The 20,271-nt window shown below is 36.3% G+C and overlaps 1 protein-coding gene across 5 annotated transcripts in view; it reads right to left on the bottom strand.

Moving 5' to 3' along the window:
* The window catches only part of palld (palladin, cytoskeletal associated protein), a 92,613-nt gene that overhangs the window by 65,190 nt on the left and 7,152 nt on the right, over positions 1-20,271 (bottom strand). The window contains exon 1 of one of the 5 annotated variants that reach the window (XM_082147543.1): positions 1,293-1,473. The exons of the other annotated variants lie outside the window; for them this stretch is intronic. The gene's annotated coding sequence lies outside the window, so the exon portion shown is untranslated. Of the gene's footprint in view, positions 1-1,292; positions 1,474-20,271 lie in introns of those variants that run through there. 5 annotated transcript variants of the gene reach the window in all.

Below are 20,271 nucleotides of genomic sequence, written 5' to 3'. Positions count from 1 at the left end.
TATCAAGAGACCTGAAATTCATTCGGATCTGTTAGTGTATCTGTTGGAGGTGTTTTGAAAGAATATGCTTCATGTCATTGACATCAGGCCAGACAACACCTCAGAAACACAGGAAAAAGTCTGGAGCCAGAATTAAAACACTGAGCAGCTTTGGGAGACAGACTGAGAGGATGAGGGTGGGCTTGGGGGTCACCGGGAGTTGGGTGCATGTCTAATGCGGTGGAAGACCAACAGTGAAAGTTTAAAAGGTAAGACAACTATGGCAACTTTTAGAGCAACCTTATCATGATAGATTATAGTGTGTGCATGTGTGTAATGCGATTCCTGAAGGTCATGACAAATGCTACATTCTCTGAACGCAATCAGTGGAGTCAATTTGCGCCTGGTTACAATTGACCTCACAGGTCAGATGCTTAAGGTCAGAGGACAGGAAGGGAACACAGGGAAGAAGATAGGAATGGAGAGAAGACAGCAAGAGATGCCCCAAATAGAAATACTGATAGATGCATCTGCAGCAGCTGAATTGTGAAGTTCTTGTAAACAAACACACACTCACACCATAGCAGCAACCCACCGTCCACATGACATTTACCAGCCTGTGTCTGGAGAAAACTCCACACACACTCACACTGTTTTACAAACAGTATGAAAACTTCACATGCTATTGATCACAGAAGCTGCATCTGAAGTGACATATACCAGAAAAAGTTGCATTTACAATTAGAAAAAATTTAATTAAATATTTAAATGTTAATTTGTTATTGTAAATATGTTTTATAAATGTTATCTAATATTTCAAAGATAAAATTATGAGAGACAAAAATGATAAATAAAACCAATTGTGAATAAAATTGATTATATTTAATCTTGTTAATCATGACAACGATGCGCCTCTATTTACACAGAAGCAAAAATCAAGACCATATACTATACAATTATTTATTGCAATGCTCAACACATTGTTGCATTTATAAACACATGTAGTTTAGAAATAACGTGACAAATCACCTTTATCTTTTCTGATAAATGTGCCATAGAAAACAATCTCAGATAAAAACAATGAAGATAATCAAGAGTATCCAGATAAACAGATCTGTAACACTTGTTTACTTAACATTTAAAATAACTCAATTGTTTTAACTTCAAATATAAATGCTTAGTATTAATTTAATAAAATAAAATAAAACCTTTTCTACAAATGGCTTTTAAATGTAGTTTTTTTTAAGATAAGGTAAAGGATAACTCATTTCTGTAAAGCAAATTTTCAGAGTTCAAAGTTCAGTAAAACTTACCAGAGCTCTATGCTTATCTTGCTTCTTAAAATATATCCAGAAATGATGACTAAACATGCAGATTTTAGTCTGCAAGAAGTGCTCACACACTCCCTTTGAATGCCTACACAAGCCTGAGAGTTCAATCACTCACACATGTACACACTCTCTGCCACACTGGGTAGAGCTGTGACTGAAGCACATATACGGCTGAAGAGAGAGAAAAGGGAGGGAGCAGGAGGCTGTATAAGAGAGAGACACGCTGTAACTGTGAATAAAGATTCAATAGCACACTAAACCTTTGGCATACGTCCAGCCCACTCATTATTTCTTTCTTATCAATTCTCTCTTTAGCAAATCGTTTCAATCTCTAACGTTGACTTCACCCTGCATCTCCTCAAATTAACATTCCAATGTCACAGGAACTTTTTGACTATTTGACTTTAGTCTGCCATTTGAATTGGTCTTGAATTGAATTCAAGATTTCCTAGAAATTGAGAAACATCTCAGATTTGAGTATACAGCTTCCAGGGGTGAATGGAGGACATCTCTAAAAGGAAAAGTAACATAGCTGGTTTCACTGACCACATTGACATGCCACTGATCTATAATAAAGATTATGTATAGAAAACAGTGTTACTTGCACATTATTTTTCAATTAAACTCCAAATTATGCTTAAACCTTTATTCCAAAAATGACATTCTTCACAGCTATACTGGAATATTCCTGTGTGCATGAAATCAGCATATTCTAAATAAACTAAGACATACATTATTTTCCTGCTTTTCTCCTCTGGTAATACTTGACTTGCTCGCTCTTGCAATATTGCAAAATATATTACATATAGGCCTATGTATATTACACACACACACACACACACACACACACACACACACACACACACACACACACATATATATATATATGTATATATACAGTATTACAAAATGTAATTAATTAATATACTCATGAATTCTCATTCATATCCTTAGCAAGAAGGGCGTGATCAATTGTTTATAAAAGTCAGTTAAAACAATGACCTCTTCACTTCAGTAATGTGTTTCTTGTCTTTAACAACTGTCTATATCTAACACAATAACCATATATAAAATAATCTATGAAAAAGGCTATGTACTCTACCATTCAAAAGTTTTAGGTCTGTAAGAGTTTTGTTTTTTGAAAGAAATTAATACTTTTATTTAGCAAGGATACTCAAAATGGACAGTAAACACAAAAACATTGCACTGTACGTCAAATCAATTCTGTACTTTATATTAATCAAAGAATGCTGGAAAAAATTATCTGTCACGGTGCACGGATATGAATACATTTTCTGTTTTATTATATTAATATTCTGTCTTTATTAAATTCTACTTTATTATATTTTATTATTAGTTTTAGTGTTTGCATGACCCCAAAAAATTTGATTAAAGTAGTATTTGAGGCCCATTGTATTCTGGGTATTATTCTAGAACTCTATTGAGCGAACACAATAGCCAAACACAGAAAAACAATTTCTTGTTGCTTCAGCTCTGCCGTTGCCCATGCCAACATGTCCAGGTCACAGTCCAACGGGCACCTTACCAACATTCCCTCACTGACACATTAACACAATCAAACGGGTTGCAATTTTTAACGGTTGGCAAACAGTGCAGTATATATGAATATGAAAAAGAAAATTAAATATATATGCAAGAAATAACACAATTCCAATATCGTAATATTAACCAAATGCTGAACAATTCATTCATAAACCAGATTTTGTGATTCTGAACAGAATCTACGAAAAATCCATTGCAAATATTTTATACTTTTATGTCGTTTAGTTGGGCCGTATTAAGAATTTCAGCAATCTTTAGGACAAAAATAGAACTCCTAGTCTTGGTTAGAAGAGCCCACTTAGCATTGATCTAAAAACAGAGCTAACGGCACCTGGTCTCAGTCAAACAGATGGCATTCACCTGTTTCATCAGTGCATTCTGGGACAGTGAGAGACAAGATACAGAAGTAAACAGGCTGTCTTATCACTGATCATTTTTTTGGGGGGAACTGGCACAGGCATGTTTTATTTGCACAATAACACAATTGTGTTGTATACAGTACAGTTAATCCTTTATTTGGGGTGAGGTTAGACGTGTTGTGGCATATTGAGATTGTAACTTTTCGCAGACCTTCATGGTTAGTTAGTGACTCTCGGTCTTTCAGTCAATAAACAGGTGGAACACTTGGGTGGGGTATTTATGGAGCATGTTGCTTAGAACGCTCAGAAAGTACACACACACAACAAGAGACAAACACTCATATGTGCATCCAGGCATTTTCAAACCAGCACACAGTGTGATGTACAGACACATCCACATCCACACCTTTTTATATTTAGAACAAACGATAGCATTAAGAAGTGTGATTGCATGACTACTTTCTCCGTTAAACACTACTGCAAGATTTGCATGTACACACTCTGTGTCCCACACCTAAACAGTGCCTCTCTGTGTTTATTTATCTGACCAATGAGGTGCTCATGTTACACAACCATTCCTTTAGAAACAGGACAAAGTGACAACACAATTTACTTTATTTATTCATTATATTTTACACTTGATTATTTTAGGTCAATTCAATTATTTATTCCTTTACCTCAGAGTAAAGATATAAAAAGTCAATTGTAAGATGTTTAAAATAAATAAAGCTCGCTGTGAGATATTTACACTGCAAAGGCGGCACACAAGCAGCATCTGGTGTATCCAAAAGTGGTGATGCTTATTGGACGAGTTGTTTTCTCTGTAATTAATCTCCCATTTTTACCAGTTTAACCCATTCAGGCCAATTTGCGGATTGGTTGCATTATAATGTTGACAAGTTAATCAACTGGCTTCAGCCTTCCTTCATTTACAAAAATGAAAAGTTCTATAGGTGACTCTACTGAAACATTTGGAAATGATGTTGAAACCTATTTTTACTAAGACCAACCAATAATGTAAAGATGCCTTATGAATACATAACAATCTATACAAATAATTTATTTTTCAGAACAACTAATAACAGCACCTAAAATAATATTAATAATAATAATAATTCAAATTATTATCCTCTTTATTTTCATCCTTTCCGCCTGATTCTCATCCTTCTGTTCAAAAGGTCTTCCAAAGGTCATCTCAGAATCATCTCAAAATGCTTTTCCAATTACCATGACAACCTTTGCATTTCTCCAAAGAAAAGAAAACACAAAGTAAAACAAACTCTAGTCCTCTCCGGATGCACTAAGATGCTGAATAGTACAAGTTAAGCAAACAACACTAACAATTGCACTCTAAATAAATAAACCATTAATCTGACAAACAAATCTAAACACAAGGATTAATGATGACTATCATCTATTCAGTGAAGTTAATGATGGTGAAATACATACACAACATTGAGAAAGATTGTGTTCAAAGACCAGCCCTGAAGCTCAGATGAAATTGACGAAAGGTTTCTCTGGATTTTGAGCTGGTAAAAAGGTTTCTTTGTGTTTCTGTTTGAGTTTACACAGCAGAAATACATAGTGTATTTTACAGTTCCCTCCCAATTCTCTTGTCTCTGGTGTGTCGTCAACCTGTATTAATGTGTTTTACACATAGTTGGACCAAAAAGTAATCTTTCATACTGTATTGTGTGTGTTTGGGGTTGAAATATGGACTTCAGTTGTTGGTAAATCAAAACCTGAAGAAAACAATAAAACTAGATCAACTGCAAAAACTCTCACTGACATCTGCCTCAAACGCACATTCATTTCATTTGGCTTTTGAAATTGCTAAGGTTTCCAGCACACACACAAATCAATGTATGCCCAAAGGCACGAATGAGCTAAAGTTGACATGCTCCTTATTTTACAGTACACAGTCAATGTACAAATCATACAGATCCAAATCTGATGGAGGTATTCTAACTGCTGTTAAACAGATCCATTCAAGGACAGATACACACACCCACAGAACTGATGTCATTTCTCATGCAGGAAGCCTTTTCTGGCTTTGTTTTGCATCCTTTTGCTCATGGACATCTGTTGAACTGTATCTGTTAAACGGTTCAGAGATTTCCAGAACATTCTATAACAATAGCCTAATGTGTGTATTTACATTGTGTTCACAAATATGTAACATTTGAGTCGTTAAGGTCAAACTGCAAGATATGAAGTCATACTGCGATATATAAAGTGAGATATAAAGTCATAGTGAAAAATATATGGTCACACACTGCAGGATATAAGGTCACTCTGCGAGATATAAAATCACACTGCTATATTGCTATATATATATATATATATATATATATATATATATATATATATATATATACACACACACACACACACACACACACACATACACACACACACATATACCCTAGTCAAAAAACCTACCAAAATGTATTTAAAATACATTTATTTTATACTATATACTACAAATCCATAACATATATTTACTGACATATCACTTGAGACTTACTGGTCTAAATATTATAATTAACATTTATTTGGAGTACGTCTTTATTGCACAATGCATATTTCTAAATATTAAGCCTAAAATGTGTTTTAATATCACTATCACTATTAGTAAGGTTAGTATGATCACGGTAAAGTCGCACTGCAGTATATAAAGGCACACTGCGAGAAATAAAGTCACACTGCAATATATAAAGGCACACTACGAGATATAAAGGCACACTGTGAGATATAGGGCCCTAGTTTAACGATCTGAAACGCAAGTATCAAGCGCGAAACGCAAGTAACTTTGTGGGCGGGTCTTGGGCGCTGTTGCTATTATACCGGCGGGATAAATGACTCTTGCGCCCGACACAAATATAAAATGGGTTGGTCTGAAGTAGCTTCATTATTCATAGGTGTGGTTTGGGCGTAACGTGAAATAAACCAATCAGAGCGACATCTCACATTCCCTTTAAGAGCAGGCGCGCTTGTTCTATGGCGGATTCCTATTATAACGGCGGATTTGCCAGGCGCACGCCAGCAGCGGTTCACAGCCGAGGAGAGCAACGTTCTCGTCAGGGCCGTAAAACACAGAGAAGTGACATTGGGGATGGGAGAAACCCACCCAAATTAACTTCGGTTAAACAGGCGTATGATAATTTGGGTAAATGTGTAAGCTAGATGTATGCTTTTATAATAAACTGTCTATCTATCTATCTATCTATCTATCTATCTATCTATCTATCTATCTATCTATCTATCTATCTATCTATCTATCTATCTATCTATCTATCTATCTATCTATTGTAATAATGTATGGTTTGCAAAAAGAAAAACTGCTGCTTCTGTGTAGATGAGAGAATCAAAGTGCGCGTTGTGCACACGCTACATTGATTATGGCCAAGCATGCGCCCTTAAAATAGCATATGAATATCATGCGCAACGTGCCACTGACTTTAGACTAGGTTTTTCCTGGTCAGTGGCGGAATTGTTTTCTAAACCTGCAAAATAGCATCAGGGAACGTTTGCGCCGGAACACGCCTCCTCTTTGCGCTGAACCGCCCCGGGAGCGCAAGTGTATTTCCTAGTTTACCGGCGTGCGTCTGTGGAGGGAAAAGTCCGCTGTGCGCGGGTGCAAAATAGGAATGATACATGCGTCGGTGTGCAAAGTCAATTGCGCTGGGTGCAAGATAGGGCCCATAAAGTCACACTTTATATTCACTACGATATATGAAGTCACTGTGTGAGATATAAAGTCACTGTGCGAGATATAGTCACACTACGAGATATAAAGGCACACTGTGAGATATAATGGCACACTGCGAGACATAAAGGCACACTGCGATATATAAAGGCACACTACGAGATATAAAGGCACACTGCGATATAAAAAAGTCACTGTGTGTGAGATATAAAGTCACACTGTGATATATAAAGTCACAATTCGAGATATAAGGGCACACTGAGAGATAAAGTCTCAATTATTAAAAAACAATTGGCTCCTTAAAATGCCAAAAGTAAATGTATGCCCAGTCATGATGCTCTTCTCTATCATTTCTATCTTCTGTCATCATTCTCATCATCACACTTTTCTTAATGTCGTTTTAAACATTTATGATTTTCTGTCTTGCAGAACACAAAAGAAGATTTTCTGAAGAATGTTTCAACTGTTTAAATAAAGTTTCCTGTTTATATATATATAGTGGTCCACATTTCCTAATTCTTGTGTGAACTATCCCTTTAAATTAAAACAGGGTTCTGTCCCTCAGACAAATTGGGTTTAAAGCTTAGTTTAAGGTTTGTGTTGGACGTGTCTCATAAACTGCTAAAACCATCAGTGATATTCACCAGCATACGCAGCACTCCACATCTAAATCAACTTTACATTTAATGGCTTTGCTTCAAAAGACGCACGAAGGTTTATATTAGATCACATATCATACTTTAAAAACAGCTCAGTTTCATGAATGAGCAAAAGTACAATCATCTACAGTTACACTATTAAACATAACACCGTTCAATGTGAAACGGAAAAATTTTCACATTGATAAATGCCAAAATACATTAATCTTCATGTACACACTCGATGACTTCAGCCGTCATAATCGGACCACTGCCAATACAGACTCCTTCTGCCCTTTCACGTGCAACTGTGGCCTACATTTGACTCCAGTAAGTTCCTGCACAGTGAGCGAAGCCATTATATAAGTGAATGATTCAGTTGACCCCGACCACTGCCTCCCTCAATGTAGACGTTTATAGAGTCGGTAATATCACAGGGGTCAGTTTAACAGGCGAAACTAAATGCTCAGAGACACAACTCCCTAAGATTGTGACATCATCACCAGAACTCCGGCGCCTCACGGTCGAACCCCGCAGAACCCGAAGAGATGGACAGAGATGAGAAAGAGGACTAAAAGAGGAACAAGACGGAGGGGAGGAATTATGAGCAGCGCGGAAAGAATTTTCTTGAAGGGACAATTAAAACAAGAAAGAGACAGATGGGGATGTGATAAGAGTGTGTGATAAAGAGGAGACATGAGGAAAGAAAGACAAATGAATGATGTGATATGGTACAGGGATTTATATAAGGAGATTAAAGAGAAAGAGAGAGAGAGGTAGAGATGGAATGAGAGTGAGAGAAATGACCAGATGTGTTAGACAGATGAAGAGGTCTGTGTCTTTTGACAGTTTAATAGAGAGATTGTAATCCTGTCACAATCTGCAGGGTAACATATTATGTTAAAATATTTCTGAATGAGCTGGAAATATGAACTCAATATACACATTCCTTAACACAGGGGTTCTCAAACTTTTTCCACTGTCCCCCAAATATGATGATTCCCTTGAACGACCCTCTAAAATAAAAAGGCAGCTCTATATTTGAATGTATTAAGATCCACAAATAAATAAATATTTATGAGTCAGAATTTAATAAAAATACAGTTTTTTCGATTTTTACAATTATTCAACCCCCATTGCAAATCAGGTTTATTGGCAAAATATACAGCCTTTCAGCTGCAATGAACAAATCAAACAAAAGTAATTGAAATAGCTCAACACAACCAATATTTCAAGGTGTTTCCCCAAATTCAACTGCAAATTTAACTTTTAATGACTTCTGCAGTCACAAAATTATTCAACCCCCTTCATGGCAAGCATCTTTAGTACTTAGTAGAGCAACCTTTTACTGTTATGATCTGCTGCAAAGAAGATGTATAACCAGACACCAGCTTCTGGCAGCGTTTCTGAGGAATCTAGCCCATTCCTCATGAGCAATGGCCTTCGGTTCAGAGACATTCCTGGGTTTGCGTTCTGCAACCGCTTTCTTCAAATTTCATCCTTGGTGGATTTTGAGGTATGCTTGGGATCATTGTCCTGTAGGAAGGTCAAATAACACCCAAGCTTCAGCTTCCTCACTGACACCATGACGTTTTCTTTCTAGGATTTACTGATACTACAATGAATCCATCTTGCCTTCCACACGCTGCAGGTTTCCAGTGCCAGAGGATGCAAAGCAGCCCCAGAGCATCACCGAGCCACCAACATGCTTAATGTAGACAGAGTGTTCTTTTCAGCATTTGCTTCATTCTTCTTCCTCCAGACATACCACTGATCTATAGGGCCGAAAAGTCTTGTTTTGTTTTGTTTCATCATTCCACAGAACAGAATCCCAAAACCTCTGTGGCTTATTTATATGATTTTGAGCAAATTGGAGCCGACTTTTCTTGTGCTTTTGGGTCTGTAGTGGTGTACGTCCTGCAGTTCTGGCATGTGTTTAGTACACACCTTACTTGTGCAAGCTGAAATCTCAGTTCCTGTTGCCACCAAGTCTTGCTGCAGGTTTTTTGCAGCCTTCTCAGAAATCTGGTTGCAGCCGTTGATAGCTTTCTTTTTCTGCCCTGTCCAGGAAGTGTAACCATTGTTCCTTTAACTTTAAACTTACAAACTATGCCTCCAACGGTGTCTCTAGGAACATTTGATGCTTTCGCTATCTTTTTGAATCCCTTTCCTTGTTTGTGAAGGGCGATTATATTTTCTCTTAACTTTTTGGACCATTCTTTTGACTTAGCCATATTTCTAACATGCAGTCAACCGTGACACTCAACAATAGCCCGTTTAGATTAGGGATGTCCCGATACCACTTTTTCACTTCCGATACCGATACCGATGCCGCAGCTTTGGCTATTTGCCGATACCGATATCAATCCGATATTTTTATTTTATTCTTGAACTAATACTACTAATAATAAAATATATGGAAGCACTTTGCACAATTAGCCACATAAAAACATCTCACTCAAATGGAGAACAAATACTTCTCCATATAGTCCACAACAACAGTTGATAATGAAAGACTGCCACCCTTTATTCAAAAGACCTTGAGATATGTTTGGTAACCTGAATGAATTTAAAATTAATTTGCTATATTTCAGATCAATATATTTGTTTCCTTAAAATTTTAATTAACTTTAACTTTATTCTCATCTGAATTATAAATAATTTATTTCTGTATAAAATAATACTACCATTAAAAACATGATTTGATTTTCTGTTTTATTCAATGTAGAATGTGTAACTTAAAAATAAACAGATTTGCTGTTTTAGGACAAGAAATGAAAACCAATGCAATATGATGAATGTCCAAAAGATGAGATCATTTTTGCTTTTAAACAGTGTGTGTGTGTGTGATTTGGGTGACAGTCAGTTTGACAAGAGTTTACAGTTTGACAAAAGCACAATGTTGTGTTTTACACAAATATAAGTAGGCTAAACACTTTTTGCAGTTTTAATGATGTCCTGTATGAAAATGACGGAGTATGTTTTTATGTTTCCACTGTTCGATCGCGCCCGTGCCTCTCTCTCTCTGACACACACGCACACACACACACACACACACACCAGCATTGCAATCTTGACATCGCAGCCTGTTCATTTTGCTGCGTTCACACCAAACGCGAATAGAACGTCAAATTCGTGTCTATCGCGTCTAGTTCGATGCTTGAACAGTTTGAATCCATTCGCGCGTCCAAAGCGAATAGGACGCGCCGCGCGCGTATCATGATAAAGTGAACGTTTGAAGCGATATAGACGCGCGTTCAGAGCTAAGGCGGGGCTACAGATTAGGTGTCCCTATAAGAACCCGCATATGCGCGTATCTAACAGTTAGTTCCGTATTACATTAAGTAATGTGCACGCGAGTTTTATTTATTTTTATACCGTGTATTCTCTGTGTAAATCCATGCACCGAACGTATGTTCAGTACGAATACGTAACGTTCCACCCCTAATGGGTATCGGATCATAGGTATCGGAAATTTGTTTTTTTCTCCCCTCCGATATCCGATCTAGCGTTTTGGGCCAGTATCGGTACGATACCGATGCCGTGGATCGGATCGGGACATCCCTAGTTTAGATATTTCAAGTGTTCACGCTCAAGCACACCTGGTGCAAATAATTAAGCCCTTGATTAGATAACACCTGTTTTACAGATTTGTGCTGTTGTGAGGGATTCTATTCAGGAGGTTGAATAATTTTGAGAATGCAGAAGTCATTAAAAGTTGAATTTTCAGTTCAATTCGGGGAAACCATTTGAAACATTGGCTGTGTTGAGCTATTTGAATAACTTTTGTTTGATTTGTCCATTGCAAACTGCTGAAAGTCTGTAAATTTTGCCAATAAACCTGATTTGCAATGGGGGTTAAATAATTTAGATTACAACTGTATAAATATGTATATTACAGAAATATTATGAAGACAGAACGTAGTCAGACTTGAACTATATGTATATCATGAAATAAAGATATAATACAAATATGTACACTGCCGTTAAAAAGTTTGGGATCGATACGATTTTTTTTTTTTTTTTAAACAAGTCTCTTATGCTCACCAAGGCTGCATTTATTTGATTAAAAAATACAAATTATTTTATTTTTTTTTAAATATCATTACAATTTAAAATATCTGTTTTCTATTTGAATATATTTTAAAATGTAATTTATTTCTGTGATCAAAGCTGAATTTTCAGAATCATTACTCCAGTCTTCAGTGTCACATGATCCTTCAGAAATCATTCTAATATGCTGATTTGCTGCTCGAGAAATATTTATGATTATCACCAATGTTGAAAACAGTTGTGTTCAAATTGTTTTCAGGATTTTTTGATGAACAGAAAGTTCAAAAGAACATCATTTATTTGAAATAGAATATTTTGTAACATTCTTTCGTAATACCAGGCGTACACACACCCACATACACTTGCGTGTCGTGCACCCATGCATACACAAACATGTACACACATACAATAAACCAGTCATAAACACAAAAACCTGCTTTTCACACCAACGAATCAGAATGAAATAATCACAATGCAGTTACACCACAAACAAATGCTAACACTCAGTCTTCAGATATGAGAGATAATGTATAAGATACATAATTGATAGCAGGTTAAGGTTCAAAGACTGTCAGTCTCTTGGCCCAAACGCAAGAATTCAGGCACATTCAAAGTTAACAGCCATATCAAACCCTGCATCACGGTACACCCCATGAATCCAACATGCTGCTACTTAAGTGTGTGTGAACGTCTTTACTCCATACATGGCCTGACCTGACATCAGCCAAGATAACGGAGAATATTTTCGGACGTCAGTATGCATACGTGTGCACTAGCAAACAGACGTTAGCATGCCAAAGTGACAGAGTCCTTGTTAACACCACCCTGTTCTTTACGTGCGTCAGTGTGAGTGTGTCTAAGAAGCAAGCAAGTGTGTGAAGTTAGTTGACGTGTGTGTCGTTTCACGCAGCTCTGTGAGTATAGAACCTTTGGTGGATTTTTGGTCTTGTTATTGTGACCTTTGACCTCTCCCCACGTCTTTGGCTCATTCACACCAGCATTATTGCGTTCCTCTCTGCAGCTGCATTTGGATATTTCTCTCTAACTGTCCCTGTTTTATCGTGACTGCCCTCATGACATCATCAGTGTCATCATTATTATCCTCCTGTCACTGTGGTAGTGCAGCATTGTGGCTTCAGGACCACAGTTTTTACTCTTATCAGTTCTGCAAACAGGCTGCTGACTTTGTCTATCAGCTTACAGGGCTTTAATTTCTCTTCTTATCAACAGGAAACTGTTCTCACAGCTCAAAGGAAAAGAAAGGGAGAGTAAAATGTACACTTGATGATTAGTTAATAACCATTTACTAAAATAAATGGTATCATTAAAATAATATCGTGAGACTGAAACTGCCATATAAACATGTTTTTAAATATTTATATAATATTTATATTATGATTTTATTAATAGCTTTTCTTTAAACTCACGAACACCCTGCGGTTCCATCACGAAACGCTGACATAATGTAATATTTAATCCGGTTCATGTTGTTGATAACAAAGAATGGAATATATTTTCTTCTTTTTGTATTCATATCAATATGGTACAAGATTGTCCTATTTAAATTAATGTGATAAACAAGTTAAGTCAAAAGTAATCTAAAAGTAGTCTGATTATATTACCTTAAATGTGTTAGTTGGAATCACTAACGTACAACAATTTGTAAGAGGAAAATCAATATAAATATTTATTAAATAAATATCAAATATTTATTTAGAATAAAGATTTCAATAGTTGTCCATGACCATTAATCAGTATATTATCTTATTTAGAATTAAGTCAACATTGTGATAACTGCAGTGCATGTAATTATAACTAATGTGTTTGTGTTTGCATTTCTCTGTAATCAAGTGTTTCTTTTTCTTTTTCTTGTTTCTCAGTCCCAGGTTGCTGCTGTACACGGCACTGTCATCTCGGCATAAACAAAACACAACAGTACTTCATGGGAACACCGTTGCTAAGGGTTACGTCATACAGTAATGTTAATCTCTCAATGTCTAAGTGCCCTGTGCCGAACACAGATACTGTTCTGAACTTCAGTCTATACGTTGCGTGCGGAATGTAGTAAAAACGGCAGGGTAAAGATCATCATACACAAAAGACAGCTTTATTTTTGAAATGTATGATTAGGTTGGGATTGCATCAGCTAAAAAACTTGCAGTATTAAGACTCTATGTATTAAAAACTGTATGATCAAGTGAGCAAACACTGTCGACTGGCAACAAAGCAGGTTGGTGTACAAAGAAACCAGCAGGGAATAATATAAAACAAGAAATGATATAATACAGAGGACTTCTGCAGATCCTCAAGGCTTTTAAAATAACAGATAATTACACTGACACTTTTGCTTTTTAAAAATGGTATAAAAGTTATATAGACATGAAACAAAAGACGCAAATATTACATTTCTAAGAATTTGCCACATGCATTTTAAGCTCGATTTTTCCTTTTTTGTCACTGACCCTATTATCAACCATTATTTGTAAAGATCTAAAGATGTGGAAACGTACACCAAGGAAATCTTAAGTACATCACATGATTCAAACACATCAGAGGGTTGTGATGACAAAGTCAGTGTTAAGTCATAATGAGCTGGGATTTAGGCCAAAATTGAAGTCAGCATTTCCATTATAGAGATGTGTTGAGACGCCTCGCTCAAATCCCAGGGATCATGATAGCGATTAACATACACAACAAAGATACAGGGTCAGAGGTCAGTACCAAAGGGGTTTGAGAGAAGACCAAGATCTCATCATTGACTCATTTCTGATCCGTATGTTTTAAATGTATCACACAAACACATACTTGAGTCATCCACTGCAGTTATAGACTCATGTTTATGAGATGACATCATAATTACAAGCTACCATAGAGGAGAAGGTATAAAACCTGGCAGAGAACTTTTCCCACAGATCAAACAGTGACACTGTAATACTCTAAAGTCACTTAAAAAGTCACTATAAAGTCACTTATCCTCACCAAGGCTGCATTTCTTTGATCAAAAATACAATAAAACAGAACATTAAAAAACAACAATTTAAAGTAACTATTAACTTCTATTTTTAATATACTTTAATATTGAATTTATTCCTCTGATGGAAAAGCTGCATTTTCAACATCATTACTCCAGTCTTCAGTGTCACATGATCATTCAGAAATCATTCTAATATGCTAATTTGCTGCTCAAGAAATATTTATTTTTATTATCAATGTTAAAAACAGTGCTGCTTAATATTTTTGAGGAAACAAAGATCTTTTTTTCAGGATTATTTGATAAATATAAAGTTTAAAAGAACAGCAACTATTTTAAATATAAATCTTTTGTAGCATTATAAATTATAATCAAAATTCATTGGTGTCTTTATGACCTCACACCATTTAACAATAAGGAGTGTGTCTTTTAGCATGTTAGCATCAAGTGTTGGTAGGACTGTTAACGCCAAAGCAAAGTCTGCATGTTTGTTCAGTGTAGCACAGTGACACACTTGTGGTTCTTCTAGCTGCCAACCAAAATGTTTCCGCCAAGCAAGAATTCCTCACTTCTTTCCCAAGCAAGATTCTTCCCTACATATACATGCTTCTCCCTCACTCTCCTCCCTTCACTGTTTTTCAGCCCCTCTTAAATTCCAGCTTTTGTCAGAAAATGCTCGATTTCCATGACAAGTCCTCTTGTGGTTCATTCCAAGAATGTTGGCACAGACAAAAAAACATCCTTATTCATCCTTATTCCCCGTTCTCTTTCCTTCCCTCTCTCCCTCTAGCTTCTGCTTCCTCTCGCTCCATGTTACAGAACATGCGTCAATGATTATTCACCTATGTTCTGATGTTCTTCCTTTTGAGGAAATTTCCAACTGTGGTAGACTACGTCTGAACATTTTGTACAAACAAACACACCAATAATGCATCGCTACGCTGTTCCGTCCCGTTAGCATTTGAAGAAACATTGTAAACAAGGAGAGTACCAGGTGTTCAGGGATTTACAACGCAGTCGAAAGGCTCTTCAAACACAGTACACACCATTCAAAAGTTTAGGGTCAGTTCTTTTTTTTCTTTTTTCTTTTTTAAATTGGCACTTTAAGTCAGCAAGGATTCATTACACTGATTAAAATTTAAATCAGTGTAATATATAATGTTACAAAATATTTCTATAAATACTGATCTTTCCATTCATCAAAAAAAATTTTGTTTCCACAAAAACATTAAGCAAAACTGTTTTCAACATTGATAATAATAAGAAATGTTTCTTGAGCAGCAAATCATGATTACTGAAGGATCATATGACACTGATGATGCTGAAAACTCAGCTGTCATTTAAAATATATTAAACGGAAAACAGTTGTTTTAAAAGGTAATAATATTTTTTACTTTATTTTAACACATAAATGTAGCCTTGGTGAACATAAGAGACTTCTTTCAAAAATCTTACCGACCCCAAACCGGTAACAAGATGAATTGCTATTTCTGTCTAAACGTTTTTTTGGTTAATTTCATATTCATTCACAATCTTTCTCTCTTCCTCTTGAGAGTGGGGTGAAGGGGGAATGCTGGCACGCAAAGCTGTGCTTATTATTCAGAGTGACTGCAAGGGGCATTTTTAGAAGTACGAGGGAGGATCTCCTGCTAAGATCTGGCAACCTCATCAAAGAACATGCCCAAGGGAAACAAGTGATAAAATGTGAAAGAGCCATTAACCAGAGAAGTAATGAATACACACACATGCTCACACTCATTGCGAAGCTGCTCCCATGGGTGAACATAACTTCCACATCACTTTGTTTCCAATTAGTTTTATTATAATGAGAACCTTGTCCTCCCGCAGTGTGTGTGTGTGTGTGTGTGTGTGTGTGTGTGTTTGTTTGTGTGTGACTCATGGTGTTTGTTATATGCTGTATTTATTTACCCTTTTCACAACAAATTCTTGCAAAATGTTCCTTAAAAATATCAAGATGCGTATTGTGGAGCATCAGCATGCACACATGCTCACGGACAAGTGACATTTGTTTGCCAACAGAATCATGCAGTATTGTTGAAAATTATGCATTTCTTTTTGGCTAATACCATTTATGATTCATTACAAAAGATGACGTTAAACAACAGTTCAGATAACAAGAATGACAAATGAAGCCAAGCCATGCATGCACACAATGACAATAACCCAGACTCAAATAGAAACATTATTAACACAGAAATTCCGTACAAGCATGTAAATAGTTTTATGTTAAACTAAACTATGCAATCTATTTATAATTGTAAATTTAAACATATTATTTATTTAAATAATTTATATGGATACATTTACCTAAGCTCAATTGTACATTTGTGTGGTTATTGATGGAGATTGATGATGTAGGCCTATTATGTTTCCCCTTTAAATGCATTTTAGGAAGTCTCCGATTATTTGGGGGCTGAATTTAAGAAAACTGTTCCAACATGGCATCTCTGGACTTTTCTAAATTGTACCTGTCAAAATTAAGTATAGAATAGACTGTATGTATTTTTGACATTCTTACATTCAAAGCTTCCCAGCAAGCTATAGGCTGAATTTTGGGTATGTTCATCTCAGAGCTGTCCTCTGTAACTCTCTAAAGTTTCATAATCCTAAAATATTCCTACACCTTACAGACACCCTTTAAATTACCTTAAAATGCTGAGAGGCCTAGTGCAGTTGAATTGAGATCTTTCCAGTAAACTAGAAAGTTGAAACTTGACTATTATGTTAATCTCAAAATAGACAAGGCTACATCAAGATACATTGAATATCATACTTTTCTGTTATTTACTGAACAGGCTGTGTTTGTCAATTTCTTTTTTCCACCACTAACACACAATTGCATTTCTGGAACATCTAGAAAAACTGTCTCATATTTATACAGGCTTATATGTCCACCCAAGAAGAGTAATATTCCCAGGCGGACACTGTGATCAACTACACTAATAAATAAATGAGTAAATGAAGAATGAAATGAAAATTAAGAATATAATATAATTGATACCAGAGTGAGTGTGTTACTTCTCCACTGACTGTACTGCCGTAAAGGCAATACTGATGAACAGATGTGAAATTCTGTGGAGGACACACACACACATGCGCACACATGCACACACATGCGCACACACACACACACACACACACACACACACACACACACACACACACACACACACACACACACACACACACACACACACACACACACACACACACACACACACACACACACACACACACACACACACACACACACACACACACACACACACACACACACTCTTGTACATCTATCTTCATGAGGACATTCATTGACACAGCCGCTTACCCTAACCTTACCCATCACAACTAAGTGCCTAACCTGAACCCTTACCCTAAACCTACCCTTAACCTAATTATAACCTTATCCCTAAAACCAAGTCTTGACCCTCAAACAGGCCTTTAAAGGGGTCTCAGAAAGTGAGGACCGGCCAAAATGTCCTCACTTTACTCTCTTTGTCCTCACTCCAATGGTCTAAAACTCAAACTGGTCCTCACAAAGATAGTTGTACAAGTACACACACACACACACACACACACACACACACACACACACACACACACACACACACACACACACACACACACACACATTCTCTACTCTGAGAGTTTTCTGGGTTTCATTCCTTAGATGCATAAATCTACAGAGGCACCTCTATCAGCCTGGGCATTATATTTACCTCTCTGCCAAACCCAATGTTTACCTAACGCCTTGCCTCTCCACACCTGCAAATGATTGGGGCTAATGGTTTAAATCAAAGAATGTGAAGAGGGAAGATATACTACACTCTACTATAGATGATGTCACCTGGTCACTATCTTGAGTTCAGCACGGATCACTAAAAGACAAATCGAGAAGGCAGTCAGCCACACTGACTTCCTGTTTAGGCCGATTTCACAAACATTTCAACCTTACAGTGGAAAAATCCTTTTTTTTCTGAAGGAAATCGTCCATTAGGTCTACATTGCACTGCATAGCCTACTATTTATCCTCACTGACACACAGAAGAAAGGCATTGAGTTGGATCAGCCAGTCAGTCAGACAGACACGGAACAATGTTGCACAGTAAGTATGAATGTTTAATGCGCAACACTTAAAGGAAGATGCATTAGCTTACTGACTCAAAATGATGTCAGTCAACTCTGATGTATTCACACTGGAGCTTGACACATGCTGATGATGTCATTTACAAGTTCAGTAGACGCAAAAGAAAACTGGCGCTGTTTCGTCACACACGATTTGATTTCAGAAGGGTGCGTGAGAAAGTCTTCACACCCATGACTGTGTGAAGAGATGTGAACTACCAAAATTCCTAGTTGATCAACAAGTTGTGAATGAATAGTGCGCATAAAAGGTAACATTTGATATTCACATCAGCCAGTTGACATTATAAATATAGTAATTATTAACATGATATGAATATATTACAATAGTATAGTGTACTCAGTGTAAAGACCTGATTATTGAATTGGTTCATGTTATATAAATGTAATGTCCATTCAGCGTGATTCATTGCCATTTGACCTTCAAGGAGCAAATCAAGTTAAGACAGAGGCAAGAATATGCATGTCTGATTCAGACATTAGATGCAATTGATACTTTCAGCAACTCATAATTCACCAGTCTGTTTATATTAAACCACTGTCTACTGTTTAAGATGGAAACTAGAGAAATACTCTATTTACTCAGTCACAAATTCAATTTTTACACAATATGTGTAAAGAAACTGCATCGTGAGATCATGGACCTGACAAGAAAAAATACTATTTACATATATACAATACTCTCAACTCCTAATGGACAGTAAAAACCTTTTTTATTTAATTCAGTACTATAATTTTGTTGCCCAGGAAAGATATCCAGTAGGCTATAGAACATCCCTAAAATAACAACAACAACAACAACAACAAAATCTATTAAATTGCATATAGATATCATTCAGTTTAGCTTCTCTGTTTCAAATATGTTTAGATATTATTACTGGAAAACAAGACAAAAATACTGATTAAGAGAAAGATTTTTTTGTGTGCTTGAGTTTCAGTTCAAATAGTTTCTGGAGCAAACAAAACAAAAAACAAACACAGATCAATATATTTTCATAAATTCTAAAATTGTTCCCATTTATTATTTCTGGGTTATATTGTAGATGAACTGAAGTGTTAGTATTTTCCAAAGGGATTTCCTGATCTGCAAGAAATTTCTGTCTCCCGCATGTCTCCAGAAACTTCAAGCTACCCTCTCTACCTTTAGCCCATCCATGCGAACTGCGAAAAACATGTCTCAATAAATATAACCGTGGGTTATGTAACAGCTGTATGTAATCATTACAGTATTTATTCCAAGGGTCTCTGTAGTGTCTACGAGAAGAACGTTTCTGAGAAAATGAACTATATCTGGTCTTGCACAATCTAACTCAAACTTGAGATGCAACACTCCCACCTAGAGGCCAAAAACACACCGTCAGCAAATCTTGGATAAATGGCAGGTCACATGCTACGGTAAACCTGGTTTAAATCTTTGTTGATCCTGGAACAACATTTCAATCAATCAGTCAGATTTGAGGTACAAGTTTAAAGTTTATGTCAAGTTTTGGCTTACAACCAGGTGCTT

Source organism: Leuciscus leuciscus, assembly GCF_965113295.1.
Source record: "Leuciscus leuciscus genome assembly, chromosome: 19".
Classification (NCBI taxonomy): domain Eukaryota; kingdom Metazoa; phylum Chordata; class Actinopteri; order Cypriniformes; family Leuciscidae; genus Leuciscus; species Leuciscus leuciscus.
This window is presented reverse-complemented; position numbering and strand designations above follow the sequence as displayed.